This window comes from Brassica rapa, chromosome A02, assembly GCF_000309985.2.
Source record: "Brassica rapa cultivar Chiifu-401-42 chromosome A02, CAAS_Brap_v3.01, whole genome shotgun sequence".
In the NCBI taxonomy this organism is placed as follows: Eukaryota; Viridiplantae; Streptophyta; class Magnoliopsida; order Brassicales; family Brassicaceae; genus Brassica; species Brassica rapa.
Genome location: NC_024796.2, coordinates 10511238 through 10522801, shown reverse-complemented (window position 1 = coordinate 10522801; position 11564 = coordinate 10511238). Strand labels below are relative to the sequence as shown.

At 33.8% G+C, this 11564-nt stretch overlaps 1 protein-coding gene across 1 annotated transcript in view; it reads left to right on the top strand.

The window, feature by feature from the left end:
- Nucleotides 1-7135: 7135 nt before the first annotated feature.
- Nucleotides 7136-11564, top strand: part of LOC103852519 (phosphate transporter PHO1 homolog 1) — a 21887-nt gene continuing 17458 nt past the window's right edge. Inside the window, exon 1 of the mRNA XM_009129417.3 lies at nucleotides 7136-11538. The gene's annotated coding sequence lies outside the window, so the exon portion shown is untranslated. The remainder of the gene's footprint in view (nucleotides 11539-11564) is intronic.

Here is an 11564-nt window from a genome sequence, read left to right as displayed (position 1 = left end):
TTTATTGTTGGTTATGCTTTTTTAAACTTATTTTGTAATGATTTTAGGAGTTTGTGTTATAATGGTTTTTTTCTATATACAGTACTTGAGTTTACAAAATGAAAGACAACATTATCAATTGAACAACCATAAAGTTCACTAAAGTCAAAAAACAATTGCGAATCCGGTAAACCTAAGTAGATCGATCGATCTACAGATGCTGGTCGATCCAGAAAGCTCGATCTATATAGATCGATCGTTCTGCATAGGACTAGATCGATCCCGACAGTCGAGCCTGAGCATTATGCAGAACAAACAAAAAACGCGCAGCATCTTTTGATCGACCTGTTCCAGTACGCTCGTTCGGCAAAGCTCGATCGCTTTCAGATCGATCGATATGTCTTTCGGATCGATCGATCCCGCACCCTGATAAGTCTATTTTATGGTTTTTATCGGTTAAATCCGGTTTAATACCCACTTAAATTGAACCAGAATAACACGATTTTACTCATAAAATCGTGATAGTGAGATCAAAACCTCACTTTTATCTTCTTCCTCAATTTTTCTTGAGAGAATGGAATCAAAACCCCCTTCATAAATCCTATCTCTCTCGATTTAACTCCGATTTGGACGATTCTTGAGCCTAACCCACACGATTTCGTGAGCTAATTCCGAATCTACCACTCTTTCGGTCGATCTGTGAAGGTATGAAACTCTATCTCCACTTTTATAGTTCGAAATTTAAATAGCAAAAAGTGAAATTTTAGTGTTATTAAGTCGTTTTGGCTTAAATCGTGTGTTAGGGTGATGATTAGTGACGATTTTCCATATAGCTCTTGCCTTAATTCGTAGTTTTAAGTTTGATTTAAGAAATTAGGGTTACTTATTTTAAAAAAAAATCCGAAAATTTGGAATTAATAGAGTGAGATTACTGATGCTGTAATGTTAGTTGTTGAGTTGCATAGGTGTTGAATCATTGTCCATGTCAATTTACTCAGTTTTACCTTTGAGAACTCATTTGTTAAGGTTTGTGTGCAGAAAATGGTGAAAAAAGGAATACCGAAAAAGACCAAGGAAACAGCTGCTTCGACCTCAGCGCAGCCCGAAAGTGATGAGCCTCGGGAAGCAGCCCCTTGGCCTCGTGACCCATTGACTCCATTCTCTAAACTCCCTACAATTCATAACCGACAAATCTCAAGTAAGAAGGAGCTGAGAGAACTTGCATCCTACGCACACCGCGATTACTATGCTGGTTGGAGTGATTACCACTGCATTCTCTACAATGGTTTGCAGCGGATGAGATTTAAACCAACAAAGTTCATCTGCGATTACACTACAAAGGAGTTGGGAATTGTGCGGGATGTCAAAAAGATGTGGAAAAACATGGGACTTGGGACTCTTGGCTACAATCCACAACCCTTATATCCAGACTTGGTTATACAGTTTCTCTCTTCAGTTGAGTTGCACTACAAGTCCGAGGTAAACAAAGTTGCTAGCGAAGGTAAACTTACATTCCTATGTAGAGGACTGCTTTATGAGATGTCTATACACGAGCTGTGTATACTATTCGGATTTGAGACCCGACATGAGGCATGCTCTTTGCCCAAGTTCCCTTGTGCTTACTTGTTGTGGAGCCAGATTGCAGACAGTTCTTATGTATCTCGGGAAGCTAAACTTGCAATGCTCAGAAACCCGGTCTTGCGAGTGGTAGCAAAATATCTGGGTCATCTTCTACTAGGAAAATCAGAAGCAGGATCAGTTACTGAAGATGAAGCGCAGCTTATTCACTACGGGCTGCCATTAGCTCTCAGGCCGACGTATGGTGTTGCAGATGAACCTCCAGCAGAGCTTTCGGTAAACATGGGAGCATTGTTTGCTCAGATGTTGTTTGAAAGGAAGTTTAGGGGTCTTCGTCCTCTTGACAGGAAGCCTTTGGATGAGTCTATTGGCAGTCTACTTACTCGGATCTTCATGCACCATGATATTGATCTTTCGGATACTCCTTGTGTGGATACGGTTGACAGATTTGATGCCCAGTTCTTCCTAAACACCAAGATCCTTCATTCTGGTAAAATTTACCGTTTTACCATGCCTGATGGGACAATCCTTCACTGCAAGCTTCCACAACCCGCTATCACATCTCTGACGTCTGTGGAGAACATGGAGTTCATGCCTCCTGCTGAAGTTCTTTACACGCCTCCTCCACCAGCTTCAAAACGTCGTCGTGGTTCTTCTTCTTCTGGTCCTGCGCAGACACAATGTGAGGATGACACCATCCCGGATATCTCAGTCGATCATACTCCAAACCCTTCTATGGAGTATTTGTTACCACCATATACTGGTCAGTTTGATTCTGGAGCACCACCATTAGATGGTACACAGCAGCAGCAGTTCGCATGGACTGCCGATACATTAGTCAAGCTCTCGACGATGATGCAGACTGTGTGGGGTGCACTCGCAAAGATTAGATGTCCACCTACTCCTTCTTGCTGCCGCGCTCCAAAGACTTCAGAGGCAGCTGATATGACTAGAGACGACGCAGGAAATGAACCATCTGATGAAGCAACCGATGAAGAGCGAGGTTCACGCCTCCATAGGAGCAGACGAGCACCAGGACAGAGTAGGAGCTGCAGTCCTGACGACCACCAATGATCAGTATCAGTTATATCTTTCCATTGTATTCCACCGGTTTTTTAAATTTTCTGCGCATTTCGAATTCGGATCTGGATTGTTTGCATGTTTTATTAGTCCAGTTTGGATTATAACTTTTATTAATTATATAACATATAGTAAGTTATCATTCTATTAAGTATAGCCATGTTGGAGAAGATAAATGGAGGTTTTTATCATATTATCTCTATTTTGCTGAGTTAAATTCGGTTCAAATAAGATGTATCAGAGTATGGGATCGATCGTTCCAAACGGGCAACCGATCGATCCAAATTGCCGATCGATCGATCCGTATTTTCGATCGATCGGTCGGGACGAGATCGAGCTTTGCCGATCGAGAGAACTATACCAGGTCAATCAAAAGATTGTCCGTGTTTTTGGTTGTTTTGCATATTGATCAGGATCGACCGTTCAATATACAGATCGATCGATCCACACTTAGTGGACATCACAGTTTGTTTAAGGGATTGATTGAATCAGATCTTCTAACCAAGTTAATACGGCATGAAAATTAAACAAAGTTCTCCCAAACTGAAACAAAGTTACTAATATTCAAGCAAATATAATCTGAAAAACTGAAACAAAGTTGTCAGAAACAGAAACAAAGTTACTAGAAATCAAGCAAAAGAAGTTTGGAAAACTTTCACTAAATTGTGAAGAACACAGCAAACAAATCCACTATATTGGCATCTTGCAAGTTGCTCTATTATGACCACCAAGACCACATCTACTGCACTTACGAGACTGACCCCCCTGTGATCCTTGTGATGATCGGATTTTGTCTTCAACAGTTTCATATCTGCGTTTTCTATTTCTTCCAAGAGATCTTCTTGTCTCAGGCGGTAGCACTTCAGAATTTTCCACAACTTGTGGGACAGACCAACCATCTTCAGGAACTGAAATGGGATTTATGCTTTCTTGATAAGCTTCTCTCCAAGCTCCCGTGGTATACAAAAAATCAGTCAATGTATATGGTTCTCTACCAACAAAGAAACCAGCTTTTATTGCGTGTCTACAAGGGATTTTCGAAAGGTCGTACTTCCCACAAGAACAAGTCCGTTTGTCCAAATCAACAAAGCAGTCAATTGTATCGCCTTTAACAAGCAGCTGGCTATCGGTTACAGGGTAAACTCCGAAAGTTTTCCCCTTTCCAATTCTCCTATCAATCTTTTCCTCCACATCTATGGTCAAACGGTGGGTGTGCTTTGAAATCAACTTCTTACGCTTAAAAAACCAACGTGTCAGCATTTCTCTAATACTGTCCAACAAAGGAATTACGGGAAACTCTCTCGGCGAACGCAACGCAGAATTTATCGACTCTGCAGGATTGTTTGTCCTAATGTCATACCTGTATCCATGAAATTGACATCTAGCCCACTTTTTGACATCTGCTTCCATAAGATACGTTCCAATTGCTGGACTGATATTGCAAACATGAGCAAACGTCTTCTTGAAATCAACCACTCTATAAGCCTTTGAAGCCTTAGAAATCAACCCAGCTAATCCCTTCCTCTTGAAATATGATATCACATTATTCAACAAATGATGAATACAAATACCATGTCTCGCTAGCGGATACACTTTCTCCACTGCCTTCGCTATTGACACTTGTCTATCCGAAATAAAAGCCAAACCATTATCATCAGCAACAACAACTTTTAATTCTCTCATAAACCATTCCCAAGACTGCTCATTCTCAGAGTCTACTATCCCAAATGTAATAGGATATAAATTTGAATTTCCATCTATAGCAGTTGCAACCAGTAGCACCCCTTTGAATTTACTCTTCAAGAATGTTCCATCGACAACAATGACACGCCTCATGACTGTGTTAAAGCCTCTGATCGATTGACCAAACGCTATAAACAGATATCGAAATCTACCATCGACGTCAGTCTTGTAAGAGGAATGTGTACCCGGATTGGCCTCTCGCAGCATGTGCAAATATTTTGGTATTTTCCCATAACTTTCCTCTGGAATACCTCTAACAGCGTTGACTGCATATTCACGGGAATCCCATGCTAAAGAATCAGAGATCTCACATCCATAATCATTACGCTTAATCTGAACAATATCTTTCGCTTTAGGCCTTTCCTTGATACCTTCATATTTATGCATTATCAGATTGCCTATCGTTTTCGCTGAAGCTGTCCTTCCGGCACTGGTTTTGTTTGAAGGTGCGCAGGAATGTACACCGACATACTTCTTAATAATAAAATATGTGGAGCCCTTCAAACACTCAGCTCGAGCACCCCAAAAGTCACACCTTATCAGCGCATCTAATACACCAAACTGATTTATTGGAGTTGGTAACTGTGTAGTTAAAGTTATGCTTCATTGCACATAACTCAAACTTCGCTTTCAAAACTGTTTTGTTGAGGAAAAGGTCTCCCGTCTTAACCAATTCGACCACCTGACTCTTTGCCAATTTTCTCTGTTTTCTTTTTCAGAATTGATCTTCTCAGCATCATCATCATCTCCTTCAACCTCGTCTTGCTTCATTTTTCCTTTCTTCTTCTCGTTATGCTTGTCAGCATCATAATCATCTCCATCAACTTCACTTTGCTTCATCTTCCCTTTCCTCTTCTCGTTATGCTTAGCCCCCTTAAAAATATTTGAAGCGGTCCCAATGTCACAAGGATTTCGCTTGTTCTCTTCACTAGTACTTGCATCAGTTGGCATCTTATTAAGATCAATGTCGATCTTATTTGGATTTCCTTGCTTTGCTTTATAGCTGACACACAATTGAGTTGACTGATGCTTCTTACAAAACCCTAGAAAATTTTGAACTTGCCTTGAGTTTCCAATGATCACTGGTGGACACTTTGATGAATTGATCAATCCAATAGGAAGGTAACTCAACTCCAAATCAGCATCTGTTTCTTCAAAACCAAAATCCTCTATAACAATTTTTTGTAACTCTTCCAGAGGAGACTTCAATTCCAAAGCAAGTAACCTTCCCCCTTTCTTTTTATCAACATTAAAACTCCAACCTGAAGATACAACCAATTCCCAAACACCACATGAAGCATAGACATGAATCATGGTAGAAATAATGTGAAAATTTTGTGAAAATTTTGTGAACAATCAATGGAATATAGAAGACGGCGAAGAAGGTTGCCAAGGTTTTTTTTGTCGTTTTTTTTTGTTCTTTTTCGTTTTTTTTTTTTTTAAATCGATTTTTAAAAAAAATATAAAAGTGAATATTCTCAAATATTTTGTTTCCATATTTTTAGGAACTGATTTCTTATCCGTAGAATACAACTAATATGTAGAAATCAATTTCTACAGTTTTTTAGAATTATAGTAATGTTTAGAATTTGATTTCTACATGTTTTAGATTTATAGTAAATCTGTAGAAGTCGGTTTCTACATGTTTTAGAATTAGATTAATGTGTAGATTTTGATTTCTAAGAATTTTAGAATGGTAGGTTAAGCGCGGAATGTGTATTCTACATATTTGTAGAATACTCCTATTTACGTAGATCACGTATTCTAAACATTGTAGATTCAATGAAAAAAGTAGATTTCGTTTTCTACTTCGTAGAATGTCATTTCTACTTTTTTTAGAACATAATCTGAAATTTATAATTTTAACTTTTTTATAACTGGAAAATATACCATTAAGTTCATATAGGTATTTTAACAAATGTTACTATTTTTCCAAATTTTTTTTGTTTGTAAAACTATTTATTAAAATTATTTTCATAAATATTAAAGGGTATTATAGGAAAATATGACACAAAATATAGATTAGTTAAAGGGACATAGTTACTATTTTTTTGCTCTAAAAAAATAGTTTTTCCTTGTTTTTTTAGAGCAAAAAAATGGTAACTATGTCCCTTTATACTAATCTATACTATTTTATGTCCCATTAGACTATTTTTTTTCAAATTGGCAGTAATGCCCTTAAAATTGTAATTTTTTATTCTTTTTTTGTTTTTTTTTATTTTTTTGTTCCTTTTTCGTTTTTTTATTTTTTTTAAAAAAAATCGATTTTTTTCAAAATATAAAAGTGAATATTCCCAAATATTTTGTTTCTATATTTTTAGGAACTGATTTCTTATCCGTAGAATACAACTAATATGTAGAAATCGGTTTTTACAGTTTTTTAGAATTATAGTAATGTTTAGATTTTGAGTTCTACATGTTTTAGATTTATAGTAAATCTGTAGAAGTCGGTTTCTACGTGTTTTAGATTTATATTAATGTGTAGATTTTGATTTCTAAAGATTTTAGAACGATAGGTTAAGCGCGGAATGTGTATTCTAAATATTTTTAGAATACTCCTATTTACGTAGATCACGTATTCTAAACATTGTAGATTCAATGAAAAATGTGGATTTCGTTTTCTACTTCGTAGAATGTCATTTCTATTTTATTTAGAACATAATATAAAATTTATAATTTTAAGTTTTTTATTACTGGAAAAGTATCACTAAGTTCATATAGGTATTTTATCAAAAGTTACTATTTTTCCAAAAAAATTTTGTTTGTAAAACTATTTATTAAATTTATTTTCAAAAATAATAAAGGGTGTTATAGGAAAATATGACACAAAATATAGATTAGTCTAAAGGGACATAGTTACCATTTTTTTGCTTTAAAAAAAACAGTTTTCCCTTTTTTGTTTTAGGCGAATCTTTTGTTGTAGTCTCATCCTCAATAAAAGCTGAGTGTATTGTTAGTCTTTTTCTTGATTGAGTTTGGATTAGGAAAACTTCTAATTATTGATCAGATCCTCCTCAAAGTAACTCTCTATGCTTTTACTCCAATATCATCTCTCTCGAGTTGAAAATAGTTATCTTAATCGACTAATAGCGCGCATGTTCAAATGTAAATTTTTAGTGGAGCCTGGATATTTTCGAGATATGATTTACAGGAAACATGGATGAACTTTGTAAGATCGTTGATGAGATTTGAAGATGAGTGAGGAAGGTGACCGTAGTGAGCTGCTCAGTTTGCATTAGAATATGGCGAGGAACCAAGCTTCATTTTGACAGACAACATAAATACATGAGGCATATGGCGGAGGAGTCAAAGGAGATGAAGTTTTCACAGTGATCAGAAGCTTTGTTCGTGCATGAAGAACACATATTGGGTCTTGCTTTATAAACCTGATGTTTATATCTGTAATGGTCCATTGGGCTTTTCCTTGATGGAAGTTCGCCGACAAAAGATATTTTTATTGTTTTTGTTTTCATTTTATAAAAGATAACTGCAATTGATTCATAATAAATATCATTTTTGACATATTTTCTATATAAAATATCACTGTAGAAATTCAATATAGTTTTATTTATTTTGTAGTTAATATTCACTGCAAAATCATTAATTTTCTATAATTTTATTTCACCAGTGGAAATCTCAGCTATAGCCACGAAATAACTACGAAAATTCGTGGAGAAGCCAAAAAATAATACAAAATACCACAAAATTAAAAATGTAGCAAATTTACAAAGCTAAGAAAATACTACAAAAAAACCATGATTTAGAGCCTGACTGGTTTAAAACGCAGCGGTTGTGGTTGTGGGTACGGAAGTTTGCGGATGCGAGTGGTTGCGGTTTATGGCATTATTAAGCGTTTTGTATGACTGGTATAATGTTTAAAAATTATTGCGTTTACAGATCATTTTGACTGGTTTATCCACCCACAGATACACCAATTAATTAATAAAATATATTTAAAAGAAAAAAATATTATTAAACTGATAAATTTAAAATCCAACGGCGAAATAATAATTAATAATTAAAAACATATATATAATCATATACTGGTGATTTAGAGAATTTAAACAATAAAACATAAATCATAAAACAACAAAACTGTTTAGGGTTGCATGATTTCAATGGATTGCAACAAATTAGGGTTAACGTGATTGTTAAATATATGTATATAACGTTGCCTAAAAAATAAAATAAAGTAGTTGTACGTGATTGTGATTAGTGATATATGAAATCCAAATCTAATTTTTTTTATCCAACCGCAACCGCCCGCAACCGCAAACACTTGCGGGAAGGAGCTTTTGATTTTGAACGGTACAAAGTGGTTCGAAGCGGTACAAAGCTAGCGGTTTTATGTGATTGTTTTGAAACGCCATAAACTGCTACCAACCGCAAAAACTGTTTTTACGGGTGATAACGGGGAAACCAGTCAACTCCTTAGTCACAAATTTGTTTGGTAGCTATTTATAAAACATTCACGGTTTTGCCTTGAATTTTTGGTAACTATTTGGAACCCTAAATCTTAAACGAACTTTTAAACCCCAAACTCTAAAGAAAAACCTTAATAATTTAATATTTTCATACTTTAACTTTAAATCTGAAAATGAAACTCAAAATTTAATCTTTTATTAATCTTACTGTAACGCTTAAACACAAAATTGAAATCTTCAATCAAGACTTATACCTTAAACCTTAAACTTAAAACATAAACCATGCATCCAAACTCTAAATAAAATTTAAATATAAATTTTTAAAAATTTAACCACAAATCTTAAACTTAGTTTTCAAAACTAATATTTTAACTTTAACCCAAAATCTTAAATCTAAACCCTAAATCTCATATTCCGACCTCATATTAAATCACAAAACTAAACATTACAATTAATCATTAAAAATAATTATAAACCATAAACTCTAAATTTTAAATTTCCAACTTTTGTAACCATAACATTAATTTCTTTAAATTTACACTTCATTTATAAGACTAAAATACATAAATAATTAAAAACATTGAATTTTAAATGTTAAGTAGTAAAATTGTCTCTCATTAGTCACTAGGATAACAAGGATCAACATTTTGCACCATTGATAGAGATCTAATGGATCTAAATTAGCTAATATTTCTTTATTTTATTATTTTATTAACTTTCTTTATACATGCATAAATTTGACTTTTACATAGAACACTTCTAGAGAATTCTGATATGAGTAGATTTCTAAAAAAATCTTTTTATTATCGTAAGAAGTTTGCATAGGTTAATTTTTCGATTGACCATGTTTAACCTTTTAAAAACAGTCTTTTGGAGAAGTATACTATGAGAAGACTTCCTAAGACTTCTGCTTACAAAACAAAGGGATCAACCAAAATCTCAAACAAAAAAATAGAGAAAACTTCTCGAGAAGTGATATGATTCTGGAGCTGACTAGGATCTTATCAAGAAGTCTCCTCATGGTAGATTTTTCTGAAAGTTTTCTCATAGTAGACTTTTCTAGAAGTCTTTTATGAAAAGTCAAATTTCTGCAAGATTTCGGTCAGTTACCAAACTAACCTCGCTTTTACAAAGACTTCTCAAGAAGTCAACTCAATTTTTTTTTATTAAAAATAAAAATTCGTAGACTTTTCTAGAAGTCTTCTATGAAACTTTTTTAAAAAATAGCTGAAAAACTAACATATCTGTTGATCAAAAGACGTATGAAGAATTTTTCTTATGTGAGATCTGAAAATTTTGAACATATATCCTATGACAGTTCGTATTTAGCTTTTCCAATCACCCAAAACTTCTTAATGAAAGGTATTGTCTCATTTCTGATCAAGAATCATCAAACTTGAGTAACTTTACTGTAAATGTAATCTTGAAATCCATAATTTTGAAACTTAAAGATGAAATAAGAGAGTATATTCAAGATAAATGATTTGTGTCTGTGAGAAATGAGATTAAGATGTATAAACGATTTCTAGTGCATTTAAAGCTTGATTTTTGTTGTTAACGGTGGTAGATGATAGTGAATACAATTGCATTTTCGTAAATAATTGATGAAGATGAGGATATGAGTAAAACTAACATATTTCGAAAATAGATAAGTAATAATATTTTTGTGAATAAGTTGGATTTTTACGGTGAATAGAGCGAAACAAAAATTACAAAAATCCTAGTTTTGTATTCTACCACAAAATTTAAGTCATTTTTGGAAAAAGCCCTTAACTCAAATAACAAAAAGTTAACTTAATCTAATCATAAATTAAGTAGAATTTTAAACCACAAATTTTTGGTTTTATAACATAAAACCTAAATTAATTAGTAACCAGATCAATCTAATCATATTCCATTTCATTAGGGTAGAATTCCGAAAACCAATTTTCATTTCATTTTGGTAGAATCTAGAAAACCAAAAGACAAAATCTGATCTTACTTACCCGAAGTTACAGCCTAATGTTGTTGTACATCAAGAAAGGGTTCCCAAAGCACAAAGGACAACATTACGTAACAAATTAAATTGAAAACTCTTAAAAGCCACAGCCAATGCTGACATGTTAAAAATAATCTTGCAAGTTCAGGTGTAAATAAAAATATATGTTTTGGTACCTCATATGATTTTTTTATAACATACAAGTTTTAAGTTTTTCATGTTAGTTTGATCCAGCTTTCAAGATATCATATCACTTGATAAATGGTAATATTTATGTAATTAGGATACTAAAGGTTTAAGGTATGTTATCCGTTTCCCCGTTTAACGATACACATTTGATTTCTTTGTATTCTTTATATTTTAACAGAATTCAGTTAGCAGTATCAAAATGGAGAAATAGTGAGCTAACACTGACGCACGAACAGATATTGTGAAGATGATACTTACTGCTCCAAATGATTGAATTCACTGTGCCTTTTCTCTCTTTTTGTCAAATTGCAGTTTTTGTTTGTTGTGCAATCACAACCCTATATTTTACATCTTTAATCTACATCTAAATTATATTTATTGGTGAAAAATCTGTAATGAATGCCAAACTTTTTTAGCTTTTACACGATTATGTATTGTCATATGTTTTGCCTTTAAAATAAGTCATTTGTTAAAATGATTTAAAACTTGAAAATATACGAGAAGCACTTTTACAATTAGCTTCCACTTACACGTCAAAATTACATAAATTATGGTTGTTTACTGCAGGTTATAACCAAACAAAAATAAAATTA